The following is a 13,347-nucleotide window of genomic DNA, read 5'->3' on the forward strand; positions in this document are numbered from 1 at the left end:
TATGAATTATGAAGTTCTCCCACTGCAGGCACTGTTCCAGGTCCTCCAAGAGTCCTGGGTATTGTTTCCTCCAATCCTTTTGGATGGGTCTTTGCCTGAGCCTGAGTAATTTCCTGATCAGTACCGTGCTAAATGAATATTCAAGGGGACCCTCTGCAGATCTCTGGGGGCTCCTCTCTGTGCAACACTCTCCCCTTTGATACTTTATCCTATGAACACTGGGTAGCTGTATTGATCTCCCCACACTCTCAATTCCATCTCCTTAACCCAGGGAGTCCTCCAGGCTCCATCTTAACTGTCTACCCTGGTACCACAGGCTAAAATCTCTCTCCAGGAAGTATGCTGGGCCAGTTGTAGGGCTCATCTTATTTGTTTCCCATTTATCAGTGATATTACTATCCTTCATTGCCTGAAAACTGTTGTTTCGTGTTTTGTCAATTTTGCGACTATTTCAGGTGGGTAGGTTAACCTGGGCCCTGAAACTCCATCTTGCCCAGAAGTGGAAGACTTCCATATTTGTTTTAATATAAATAAATACGTTCTTTATTTAGCTATTACATGTATTTTTTTTTATTTGAGCCCCAGTTGTATAGACAGTGAGGAAATTTTTTTCCTTAATTTAAAAATACTTATGGTCATTTTGTTGTATTTATGTTCTTAGTTCCATTAATTCCCGTATCTTACTTCCATTCCCTGAACTCATATAGGCAGCAATTCTAATGTGTATTGTGGATATCCTTTTATTTATATGTGAACTTGTAAAATGTATAATTTTTTTAAAACATACTTTTAGTTTTACTTCAGCCATGTTAGGTTATTCGTGAGCTGTGAATACTGGCTATGCTACTTAGTAATAAGCCCATCGGTTCTACAAACTACATTGTAAGCTTGATTTCTAGTTATAATTTTTTTTTAAGATTTATTTTATTTCTCTCCCCTTCCCCTCCGTTGTCTGCTCTCTGTGTCCATTTGCTGTGTGTTCTTCTGTGTCCACTTGCATCTTGTCATGTGGCACTGGGAAACTGTCACTTTTTTTGTTGTATCATCTTGCTGCGTCAATTCTCCGTGTGTGTGGTGCCACTCCTGAGTGGGCTATGCTTTTTTTACGTGGAGTGGCTCTCCTGGAGGGATGCAGTCCTTGCGCATGGGGCACCCCTACGTGGCGGACACCCCTGCTTGGCATGGCACTCCTTGCATGTGACAGCACTGCACATGGGCCAGCTCACCACATGAGTCAGGAGGCCCTGGGTATCGAACCCTGGACCCTCTATATGGTAGGCAGATGCTCTATCAGTTGAGCCACAACTGCTTCCCATCTAGTTATAATTTTTTATGACCACTTATTTGTAATGAACATAACCAAGATTCTACTGGTGGTTTTTTGTTCTTTTGTCACTTATGTTGCTCTATGTGTATTCATTCCATTCAGACTGCTTCTAATTGATTCTTTCTCTGTCTACCACTTTTAATTGATGCTCTTTTATCTGCCTCCTGCCTTTCACTTGTGAGAATTCCTCTTGGGCACATTCACAGCAGCAGGATTACTAGGTCTCATATTACACACATGCCTGCTCTACATTCTATTTGATAGCTTCCATGTGGAAATTATTTGCAATCTTAGTTTTGGAATTTTATTTTTAAAAATCTATATTTTAGACTTGTCAATATCTTTTTTTTTACATTTATGGCATCACTGTTGTTTAATGCCATGTCTTCCTTTTAGAATCAGGTTTTTAAAAAATTTCATTGGTTTAAAAATGTATAGTAGAGAATAAAACAATTTAAAGTCATTATAAATTTACAGCACATTTTAATGATTCTAAATGATTTATTTTGGTGATCCTAAGTGCAAAAACCTGAGAGTTAACAGTTTTCATGTTGGCTACCCAATCTATCCAGCCTTAAAATCCAATAATGTTTAAAGTGTGCAAATGCTATGAAGGTGGAAAGACAGATTCCCATTTACTGAAAAGAAAATTAAGGCACAGACGAGACTCAAGATCATAGCACTTGATCAGTGGCACAACTACATTTATAAACACTCTTCGTATACAGGACAGGAATTCCTGTTGGCAGATTTACTTTCTTAACTGCATTTATATATGATCCAAGCATTAAAAAACAAATGTGAATTCTTGAAGTCTGGAAAACAGACTCCCAACTATAAGAATGATGAGGAAAATTCACAGTGTAACCTGGAATGGAGAGGGGGTCGATGCTAGGTGTATTAGTCAGCCAAAGGGGTGCTGATGCAAAATACCAGAAATTGGTTTTATAAAGTATTTATCTGGGGTAGGAGCTTACAGATACCAGGCCATAAAGCATAAGTTACTTCCCTCACCAAAGTCTACTGTCACGTGTTGGAGCAAGATGGCTGCCACGTCTGCAAGGGTCCAGGCTTCCTGGGTTCCTCTGGCTCAGCTCCTGTTTGCTCCACAAGGACAGCTGTAGATTATAAGGCTCTCTAGGCTTTGCGTCCCTCCACAAGGACAGCTGTGGACTATCAGGCAAACGGCTCTGTCTCTTTCCATGGGGCTCTTACACTAGACTTCAGCATCAAACTCCAACATCAAAATCCCAACATTAAGAAACCCCCAACTCTGTTCTTTGCCATGCTTTTTATCTCAACTCCCTAATCATAACTCAGTTTTGCACAGGTACAGATCAGAATGCAAACATAATCCAATACCTATTTTTGGAATTCTTAACTATATCAAACTGCTACACTAGGAAAGGGGAAAAATGATTTGAAAGATCATAATATGGCAAAGTTCTGCCAAACATAACCTAAACTAGGAGAAAGAAAGGTGGCCTACGCTGGAAAGCCAATATTCAGACAAAGGGGGAGAGAAAGGTGTTAAAATAGGATAGGAACTTATTTATCTCAGTATCTCCCAAGTGTTTGGCACACATCTCCATATGAATAATCCTCCTATTGAGGTAGAAAAATATTGGAAGTGAACTGAGTTTATGTTAAAAAAAAAAAAAAAAAGAAACAACAAGCCCTATTTTTAATGCTATCCGTAACATTCACATTATCTGGAGGAATCCCTTTCAGGAAAGTAATTAGATGCCATTTTATTCCTACATTTACAGGTTTTGATATTAAGTAGTATCTTATAACCGAAGGAACAAAGCCAAGTTGGATTTAAAAACAAAAAACAAAAACCCACCGAAGTTCTCAGCAGGTCTGTGACACACGGTGCCTAAGGACCCTGCTTCCCTCCTCAGGGCCTAGCAGGCTCCTGCTGGGGTTCCCGCCTCCCGCCTGGCTCGGGGCAGCGCTCCTCCTGCCCAGGGCCGGCCGGCGCCCTCGGGCCGCGATCGCAGCTGGCCTCCCCGTGGCTGACAGCCGCTCAGGGCCGAGGTGGCCTGCCTTTCCTCTTTACCTCTAAAGGACCTAGCGCTCAGAGGGAACGCAAGTTACACAGCACGTCTGACTCGTCTCCAGCAGTTCATTTTACCTAAGGTGAAAAAACGTTTCCAGTTTTTCTTTCACACTTTTAAAATGAAAGTTAATAGAGCACAAAGAACGTTACATTAAAAAACATACAAAAACCATGAGGTTCCCATATACCCCACTCCCCACCCCCACCCCATCATTTCTGTAAATTGTATTTTTTTAAAGATACACACATCACAAAAAAATGTTACATTGAGAAATATAAGAGCGAGGAGCGTGTTAAAGGGCCAAGATCGTTCGTGGCTAACCGCGCCGGGCGCTAAACTTGCTTTGCCCCCTGGAGGGGCCGCCCACGCGGCGCTGCCTGGGGCTGGCCGCGGCGGCACGGTGGCGTCGCGGGACCAGCCCACGGGCCCGCGCACGCGGGCTAGTGCGGGCGCGCGCCGAGCGCGCGGCCCCGCCCTCCCATGTGCGCGTGCGCGCCGGGCCGCGTGGCCGCCCCAGCCAGGCTGGAGAGGGCCGAGGCTGGGGGAGGACCGAGGTTGGGGGAGGGCCGAGGTTGGGGGAGGTCCGGGTTCGCGGAGGCGGCCTTTCAGCGGGACCGCGGGGAAGGGGTCCGGCAGTGGGAACAGGCAGGCGCGAAGTGGGAGGTGCGTGGGGAGGCGGGAAGGGAGCCCGGGTCCTGGAGGGTGGGCAGCAGAGGGGCAGGGAGGGCGCGGGCCCTGGGGGGGTGGGCGGCAGGGGGGCGGGGAGGGCGCGGGCCCTGCGGGCTTGTTCTTCGCGCACCGGGCTTCCCGGGCTGGGGGTGGGGGAATGAAAAAAATGTTCTGTATCCCCCACACCCCACTCCTCCCGCACCAACAACCTCCCTCATCATTGTGGCACACTCATCGCACACCGCCAACACATTTTGGGGCACTGCTGCGCCACATAGATAATAGTTTACCCTGTAGTTCACCCTCTCTCCCAGTCCATCCAGTGGGTTATGGCAGGATATAAAATCTAGCATCTGACCCTGCCATATCATTCAGGACAACTCCAAGTCCTGAAAATGCCCCCACATCACATCTCTTCTTTCATCTCCCTGCCCTCAGCAACTACTGTGGCCACTTTCTCCACATCAGTAAGTTTGCAGTTCTTCCAATCAAATATCCTCTCAACCTATTTTTGTTCCCATTTTCCCCCAGGAAGAATTAGTCGACCAGGAAGAATTAGCAGTTATCTAGGTGAGTCCCTCTTTCTAACCTCATTTTTCCAGAATTACATTTATTTCATTAAAATATCCTTGGGGTGCAGATGTGGCTGAAGCAGTTGCGTGTCTGGCTCCCACATGCCTTCCCGCGGGTGCCTCCTAAAGGAGAGAAAGGGAGCAGACAACTACCGTGAACAGTGAGCAGACGGATGAGAGGCCACGGGGGACAGGGACGTGGAATATCCTCACGTATTTACAAGTAACAGTCCCCCGAAGGCAACAAAACGTGCTTCTTAATAATACAAAAACAAATCTTTATGATATTAGATTAGGTAAAAATAAACATTCTTGTAGCTGAATTTCATTTTTAAGAACCTGACCATGAATTTGAGACTAAACTTCCACTTGAAAGACCTCCAAGAAAAAACTCATGAATCAAATGAAGGAAAATAGCTACTCAAAGGAACGTCCTTTTGTGCTTGTTTTGCCTCCGTTTCTGCCATGCAGATTGCTCGAGTCTTGCTACCCACATCTAAGAAATGAGATGAGTGGACAGGGTGCAGCTCGGTGCTGAGCGTGACCTCCTAGGAAAAAAGAAGAGATGAGGTGAAACTTGAGCCGCAAGCTGGCTGGTGCGCACAGAACAGACGCCAGTGCGTCCCACTGGGGCACGGCCACGAGTAAGATCCAGCTGTGCCATCACCCAGTACTTCCCATCCGGTGAATGGGACCCAAGAAGGTCCCTTTCCTGTGAAACAGCCCAGGCTCCTAACCATTCCGCAGTGTCTCTATCAAACACTTGGGTTCTTTATTTCCTAGGTCATTTGTAAAGATCTCCTGTGCCCTCCACATATAATTCTGCAGGGTTGTCAAGTAGCAGGGGATTCAAACTCAAACCAGTGCCCCCACCCCTTTCTTTTTTGAGACCCCGGAGCTGGGGATTGAGCCTCGGACCTCGAACAACCACCCCACCCCCCCCACCCCCCAGCCACAGGGGCTCTTCTGAGTTGTTTCCCTCATTGCTTTGCTCCTTTTGTTCTTGGAGGCACCGGGGCCTGAATCGCACCTTCCAGGTGGGAAGCAGGCGCGCCACCCTTTGCGCCACCTCCTCCCCCCAGGGCCCTTTTGCCCGGCGTGCCCGACACCTGAACAAAATCACCAAAGGAATCGTACTTTAACAGCGCGGCCGGAGGGGCCTTCCACCAGCCGTGCTCCAGACGGAACGCCCACGCGGGGCGCCAGCCGGAGTGTCCAGGCTCGGGAGTGTCCAGGCCTCCGCGGGCACGAACGCCCCCGGGCGCTGGCCAGTGTGCCCCGGGCCGGCCGGGGAGGGAGCCAGCTGCCGCACCAACCCGGCTCCGGCGAAGGCTCAGTGCTCAGGCCAGCCCCCGCCCCGCGGCCAGGGAGGGTTTCAGTTCCACAGGGAGTGTTAGGAGCAGGGCTCGGTAAATCTTAGGGCCGCAGCACCGCGGCGGCAGGGCGGGCGGCGCCACGAGGCCGGCACCGCCGGGAAGCCCCGCCGCCGCGCACGCTCCGGGCCTCCCGCGGGGCTGGCGGGGCGCGCGGGGCCGCGGGGCGCGTGGGCTGGCGGGGGGCGGGGCGCGGGGCGCGTGGGCTGGCGGGGCGCGGGGCGGCGGGGCGGCGGGGGCGCGGGGGCTGGCGGGGCGCGGGGCGGCGGGGGCGCGGGGCGGCGGGGGCGCAGGGGCAGCGGGGGCGCGGGGCTGACGGGGGCGGCAGGGAGCCTGGCAACGCCCACTCAGCCCGCGCCGCCCCCAGCCTTGAGCGCCCTTAGAATCAGTTTTCAGTTTTGGTACTTTACATCATCTAATGATTCTTTCAAGTAGTGCTCATGGGTTGAAATAAATCTGCGTTTATAGGCCTTATACTTAATTTTTTTTTTTCTAATTGAGAATTTTAGGATCCAAATTACATTCCCTTAGCAGATGGAAGCCATTGCTCTCTTGGATTCCCGGAAAAATTGTTGCTGCCTTATTTTGGTTCCTTTCTATTTTATTGTTATGTTTTTATCAGAAAGTTATATCCATTTACAGTTGAGAATAGGTTGAAATCGTGGTTCCTTTCTAGAGCTGCCCAAAAGTCCTGTTGTAGTCGTCATTCATTTTCACCTTAACCAAAATTTCTTAAAAGGGTAAAGCAGGTGGTTGCTCCTGTCCACAAGGCACATTATTTTATTGGTTCTGTTAATTATGACATGATAAAAAGTCCTAGACCGTAGGTAAAAATTGAAAAGGTTTGATCAAGGTGAAATTCAACTTCCATCACCAATTATATTCTGTGAAAATATTCCTCCTAACATAAAATATGGAAGCAAGTATTATTAACTGCAAGTTTTATTATACTTAACAATTATAATTAAGACTATCACAGAAGAATAAAATTATCAAAAAATTTTTTGATGATAATATATGGAATGAATATAAACCTAACAAGAAAGCACCCTTGTCTTAACCTGACTTGTATATTCCTACTATGTTCAATAGTCTCCTGTTTTAATATAATAGTACATATAATCCAGGGGATCATATTTTTTCTCCAGTTTGGAGAAATTATCTTACTATTAAAGTACTGCCCCAGTGCATTCTCTTCTCTCTGCTTCTAAAACATTTAGTAGTTGGCCACTAGAAACCTAGCTCAGTCCCTTAAAACTATAACTCATGCTTACTCTTCTTTGGCACTGCATTCTGGAACATTGACCAGATCTTCCAGCTCACTGTCTTATGCTTCAAATTTTCTTCTTCTTTGCTATTTCGTTAATATTATCTAAATTTTTTTTTTGTATTTTGACCTTTTTAACATCTCAGACTCCTATTTTTTTATTTTATTTTTTTTGAGTTAACCGGGCTGGGGATTGATAACCTCATATGTGGGAAGCCAGTGCTCAACCACTAATCTATACCAGCTCCCCAGAGGTTTTTTTTCCCTCCTCCATTTGTTTGCTTTTTGTTATTGTTTTAGGAGGTACTGGGGATCCAACCTGGGCAGGCGCTCAAGCACTTGAGCCACATCCGCTCCCCCTAATTCGTTCTTTTTCATAATAGGCATTTCTCCTTTTATAGATGTCTTGTCTCTCATTTCTTTGGCTATGTCAGGTAAACATCTTTCAAAATCCCCATTTTTCTGTACTGGCTACGTGTTTTCGGTGTTAGCTCTTGTCCTTCTGATTGGCAGCCGCCCTTTGGGGTGCTGGTTTTCCTCGGATGTTGTGCTTGCATTTCTTGACTGGAAAGTCCTGCCACTGACTCCAAGTCCTCTATTTACCTGTTTTCTTCTTCTTTTTTTATCTTTCTATGGAATTAATTCATTACTTTAATATATTTAAAAATTTACTTTCAAGGGGTTAAAAACAACCAAGAAAATAGAATAGGAAGAAGAGGCCATGTCCAGGGGAGCAGATGTGGCTCAAGTGGTTGAGCATCCACTTCCCACATATGAAGTCTCAGGTTCAATCCCTGCTACCTCAAAAGAAAAAAAGAAAGAAAATTGGTGCACTGATGGCCTTCATCTACTAAATTATTTTTATTTTTAATTTTCAAATTTACTTTTGAGGTACTGGGGCTGGGGTTTAAACCTGGGACCTCATTTGTAGGAAGCCAGCACTCAACCACTGAGCCACGTTGGCTCCCCGAATTATTTTTAATCAATTTTACTGATACATATTCATAAAGCATACAATCCATCCAAAATGTATAGTCAGTGGTATTTCTTGTGATCACAGAGTTGTGCATTCATCACTTCAATCAATATTAGAGTGTTTTCATTATTCCAATAATAATAATAAAAAACAGACAAACCAAAAACTCTACCCCTTAATCTCTCTTTCCATCCCCTGCCGTACATAGCTGCTATTCTGTTTCCATCTCTCTAATTTATTTGTATTTATATTTTGTATAGATGGAGTCAAACAATTTGTAGTACCTTTTTTTCTTTTTACCCTTAATAGAAGATTGTTAATAGATTACTACACACTATTTTATTTCTTTATTCCCCCTCATTGTTTACGCTCGCTGTCTGCTTCTGTGTCTCTTTGCTGTGTGCTCTTTGTCTCCTCCTCTTCTCTTTAGGAGGCACCAGAACCGAACTTGGCATCTCCCACGTGGGACAGAGGCACTCAGTTGTTGGAGCCATCTCACTTCCCTGGTTTGTGGTGTCTCTCATTGTCTTTCCTCTTTGTGTCTCATTGTTGAATCATCTTGTTGCATCAGCTCACTGTGCCTGCCCATCACACTAGCTCGCCTTTTTCAGGAGGCACCGCAAACCAAACCTGGGACTTCCCATGTGGTAGGTGAGAGCCCAATCACTTGAGCCACATCCACTTCCCCTATTAACATTTTGCATCCTTTTTTTTTTTCTTTTTTACCCTTAATGGAAAATTTTAAGTATATTAGTATACACTATTGCCCATAGTTGGCATTGGTTGTATTTTTGTCTAGTAACATCTTTTTTTTTTTTTAAGATTTATTTTTTTTTATTTATTTCTCTCCCCTCCCCCTCCCCACCCTGGTTGTCTGTTCTCTGTGTCTATTTTGCTGTGTCGTCTTCTTTGTCTGCTTCTGTTGTCAGCGGCATGAGAATCTGTGTTTCTTGTTGTTGCATCATCCTGTTGTGTCAGCTCTCTGTGTGTGCGGCACCATTCTTGGGCAGGCTGTACTTTCTTTCATGCTGGGCGGCTCTCCTTTGGGGCGCACTCCTTGCGCATGGGGCTCCCCTACATGGGGGACACCCCTGCGTGGCAGGGCACTCTTTGTGCACATCAGCACTGCATGTGGGCCAGCTCCACATGGGTCAAGGAGGCCCGGGGTTTGAACCGAGGACCTCCCATGTGGTAGATGGATGCCCTACCCACTGGGCCAAGTCCACCGCCTCTATTAACATCTTGTAATATTAATATATATTTGTTCTGTTTCAAAGAAAAATAGTGATATATACGCAATGTTAACCCATACTCCTATTTCACATGAGGTTTTGCTACGCAACACAGTCCTGTGTTACTTTTTTTAGCTTTCTTTCTAGTAATGTATATGACCTTAGACTTTCTCTTTCAACCACTATCATACCCATATTAACACCGCTAGTTACACAAATGCTATGATGTGCTTTCACCATTTCTGCACATTTCCAAAGATTTACAAAAACTTTTTAGCAATTCTGTGCAGATTAAACCTCAACTTTCATTCTCTAACCTCATTCTCTTTTCTGGTGACCTATATTCTAATTATTAACTCCATGAGTTTGCAGTCATTACCTGGGTTGTTGAATAGCAGGATGGGACATTCAGTGGGGTGTGGGGTGCCAGGGGGCAGTGTAATGGCATGGGACTCCCAAGGTGCCTGGCTGCTGGGGGAGAGGGGGCCACTGCCGCTGCCTCATTGGCCACCCTCAGCCTGCGAGTGAGCAGACAGCTGCCTCTCCAGGCTCAGGGAGGAGGGAGCCTCAGGGCTCGGACCGCCCATGGAGCTTCTCGCAGCTTTTCAACTGTCATCTCCTACAGCGTTCTGGGTGATGGGTCTAACCCTATGGTCATCCTATCTGAATTCTTCAAAATTTTATGTACATTGAGGGTGACCTTTCTCATTTTCCAGCTATGATACCCATTTATATTTTTAAAATATCTTTTGTCATTTCTATGAATTTTTGTCAGAGAGGGGACTGCAGTATGTGCTCTGAAAGTCACTTTGATTCTGTTTAATTGTGCACATCTATGAGAAGTGTTAGGTAGTTCTTGGGGGTGGGGTAAGAATGGTTGTACAAGCTTTGGAATCAGGGAGACCTGGAATTAAATCTCAGCTCTAAAATGTCTTTTTTTTTTCTTAAAGATTTATTTTCATTTATTTATTTCTCTCTCCATTGCATTGTTTGCGCTCGCTGTCTGCTCTCTGTGTCTATTCACTGTGTACTTGTCTTCTTAGGAGGTATGGGGAACAGAACCCGGGACCTCTGGTGTGTTTGGTGGTCGCCCAACTTCTTGAGCCACATCTGCTTCCCTAAAATGTTTTCTTTAAGGCCTTTGTTTAATATCACTCAAACTTACCTTCCCCACCTGTAAATGAGGAAAATAGTGTTTATTATTTCTTCTTATTAAATTTCCATTATTAAATGGAAAAGTTTGTAAGGTAGTTTTCTCTTTCTTTTCAGCCACAGGAACCTGCACACTGAGCTGGTTGACACCTGCCCTGTCAAGTCTCCATGATGCTGGGTCCCGAGGGAGGCGAAGGATTCGTGGTCAAGCTCCGTGGCTTGCCCTGGCCTTGCTCTATTGAGGATGTGCAGAATTTCCTCTCCAACTGCTAAATTCAAGATGGAGCGTCAGGCTTTCATTTCATCTGCACCAGGGAAGGCAGATGGAGTGGTGAGGCTTTTGTTGAACTCACATCAGAAGATTATACCAAGTGGCCTTGAAAAAAGGACAGAGAAACCAGAGGACACAGATGTACTGACATATTCAAGTCTTAAACAGAACCAAAATGGGTGCTGAAGTACAGTGCTGCATTTAGTACTAGTTAAGACAGTTCAAGTTAATACAGCTTATTTTCTAGGAAAACCCTTCTTTTGTCTATGCAAGGAACAGTAAGTGGTTATTTTTTATTTTTTTAAAAAAATATTTGTGTATTTTTAAAGATACATAGAGTACACAAAATATTATTTTTTACAGAAGTCTGTACTTTATGCAGTTACTCACAGTTACTATGCTATCATAACTGAAATTTCAGTTGTGTTGTTGGGAGACTGATATTTAATTGATGCCTTCTCTGATGTGGGAGTCCACTCTAGCAGGCCCCTTCAAGCATTCTGTCAACCCTGGATGTTGACTTGCCACCTGTTAGCTATAACTTGGATATTTACATTTCTTAGCGCTTTGAGACTGTGTATTTTTTTGTATAAAGAAAGCAAGTTTTTATTCAATAAACTTCTCCTAATATTGAAAAAAAAACCCAAAATCCTGAGAAAGCAAGGATTACCTCTGTAATATAGTGCTGTCACATTTTATGGAATTTAAATCAGGATTCACTCAAATTTAAAATAATAAGAATAAATGTTTGAAAGTTGTAGGTAGTTCTCTTAATCTTTTAAAAATTGTCAGGAATCAGAATTTCAAAACACTCTTGAATAGTAAAATGGGGGCTATGTTGTTACTATATTTGGTCCCTTTAACTAGCACTCAAAACTTCAGTTCATTGCTTGCCTGTATCCTGTAAATGTTTTGTATGGCTTTGACAATTCTGTGACTGATCTGGTGACTTGTGTTGCTATTTTACTACTCAGTGTTGTTATAATTCAGAATCTTTTAAAGGTATCCATTATTATGATTTGTTGGAAGAAAATATTTCTCTTTAATAAAATTCTTATTTATTATGAAAACTAAAAAATAATTCAGAATCTTTTTTTGAAAACTGAGCTCACCCAAGTATTCATTTAGTAGTGATGTTAATGATGATTTTGTAAAATGTGAAAATTGATAACTCTGGAATAGATTTTGATTTTTAATAAAATTTGATTTTGTGTATGGTGCTGTTAAAATGATAGTCAACTGGGAAATCCTGGGGAAATAAAAAGCAGATTAAAACAAAATTTCTTTACAACATTTGTAGATTTATGTTCTTTGAGGGTGCAGCCTCTCTACATTATTCCCAATAGGAAAATTAATAAGTACATAGGGAGTGACTCTTGCCATGTCTTCAGTTACACATTCTGTACTTTGCTGCTGTGTATTGTAACATGGGTTTTGTTGTTGTTTTTTTCATTTTGGTTTTAGACTTTAGAATATGCATGTAATTTTCACAAGAATGGGAGCATGCCTTAATTATTCATGTGTAATATTCTACATGATCCAGTGAAACTGTCTCTTTTAAAAATTAATTAAAAATTTTTTTCTGAATCATAAATTGAAACAATGTTTATAGATCTTTGGACAATTATGTTTGTATATAATCTTAGAAATAGACTTGGCAGGTTAAAAGTCCATTTATATTTTGATACCCAGTAGCCTCCCAAAGTTGGAGATGGTTATGGCCAGGAATAGTTGCCCAAACCTATACCAACCATAGATAATGATTATTCTTTTTAAACTTTTCTAATAAGTCAAAATGGTATTTTTGTGGCTTTTTTACATTTGCATTTAGTTTTCAATAATGAAATTTATCAGTCATTAACTTTATTGTTTCTGCCTTGAATATTAGGCACATTCCACCTAAATACTAATATTTTACATTATTCACTTTAAGAACAATAATTTACTTAAAAACTTCAAAAACTGAACTGATATAAAATTCTTTTTTATTATGGATGAGGTACAGGTACAATCTTATTCCAGATGGTTTGTTGTCCTAACAAGATTAATTGAATTCTTTCCCCATAGCTTTGAAATACTTTTATCAAGTAAGAAATTCCAGTGTTCTTCATTCTGGTACTTTTCTTCTATGGAAGCACTACCAAACAGGTTGGAATCTTACAGTAGTATATTTACATACCTACATATCATTGTATACATCATTCATATCTCACCATTATTTTATATTTTTTCTTCTGATGAAGATTATAATTGTTCTATTTAATAATTTCACTAAATTTGCTTTTAAAAATTTTGCCATTATATTTGGAAACTGAAATTTAAAATACAGTGACATTGATAATCACTCAAATAAGATGAACTACTTAGGTATAAACCTAAGGTGTAAACAAAACAAACCTTAGGTGTAAACAAAACAAACATACCCCAGGACTTTTATGCTGAAAA

General features: G+C 42.9%; 2 long non-coding RNA genes across 2 annotated transcripts; one reads left to right on the forward strand and one right to left on the reverse strand.

Moving 5' to 3' along the window:
* Positions 1-3,922: 3,922 nt before the first annotated feature.
* Positions 3,923-12,117, forward strand: LOC131278813 (uncharacterized). Its single transcript, XR_009186242.2, has 3 exons — positions 3,923-4,053; positions 4,591-4,629; positions 10,749-12,117. It is a non-coding gene; the product is annotated as an uncharacterized lncRNA (long non-coding RNA).
* On the reverse strand, positions 4,886-6,103 carry LOC131278814 (uncharacterized). The gene is made up of 2 exons (XR_009186243.1): positions 5,769-6,103; positions 4,886-5,179 (listed from the first exon to the last, which is right to left on the reverse strand). It is a non-coding gene; the product is annotated as an uncharacterized lncRNA (long non-coding RNA).
* Positions 12,118-13,347: the final 1,230 nt, after the last annotated feature.

The sequence above is a fragment of the Dasypus novemcinctus genome, chromosome 6, assembly GCF_030445035.2.
Source record: "Dasypus novemcinctus isolate mDasNov1 chromosome 6, mDasNov1.1.hap2, whole genome shotgun sequence".
Taxonomy (NCBI): domain Eukaryota; kingdom Metazoa; phylum Chordata; class Mammalia; order Cingulata; family Dasypodidae; genus Dasypus; species Dasypus novemcinctus.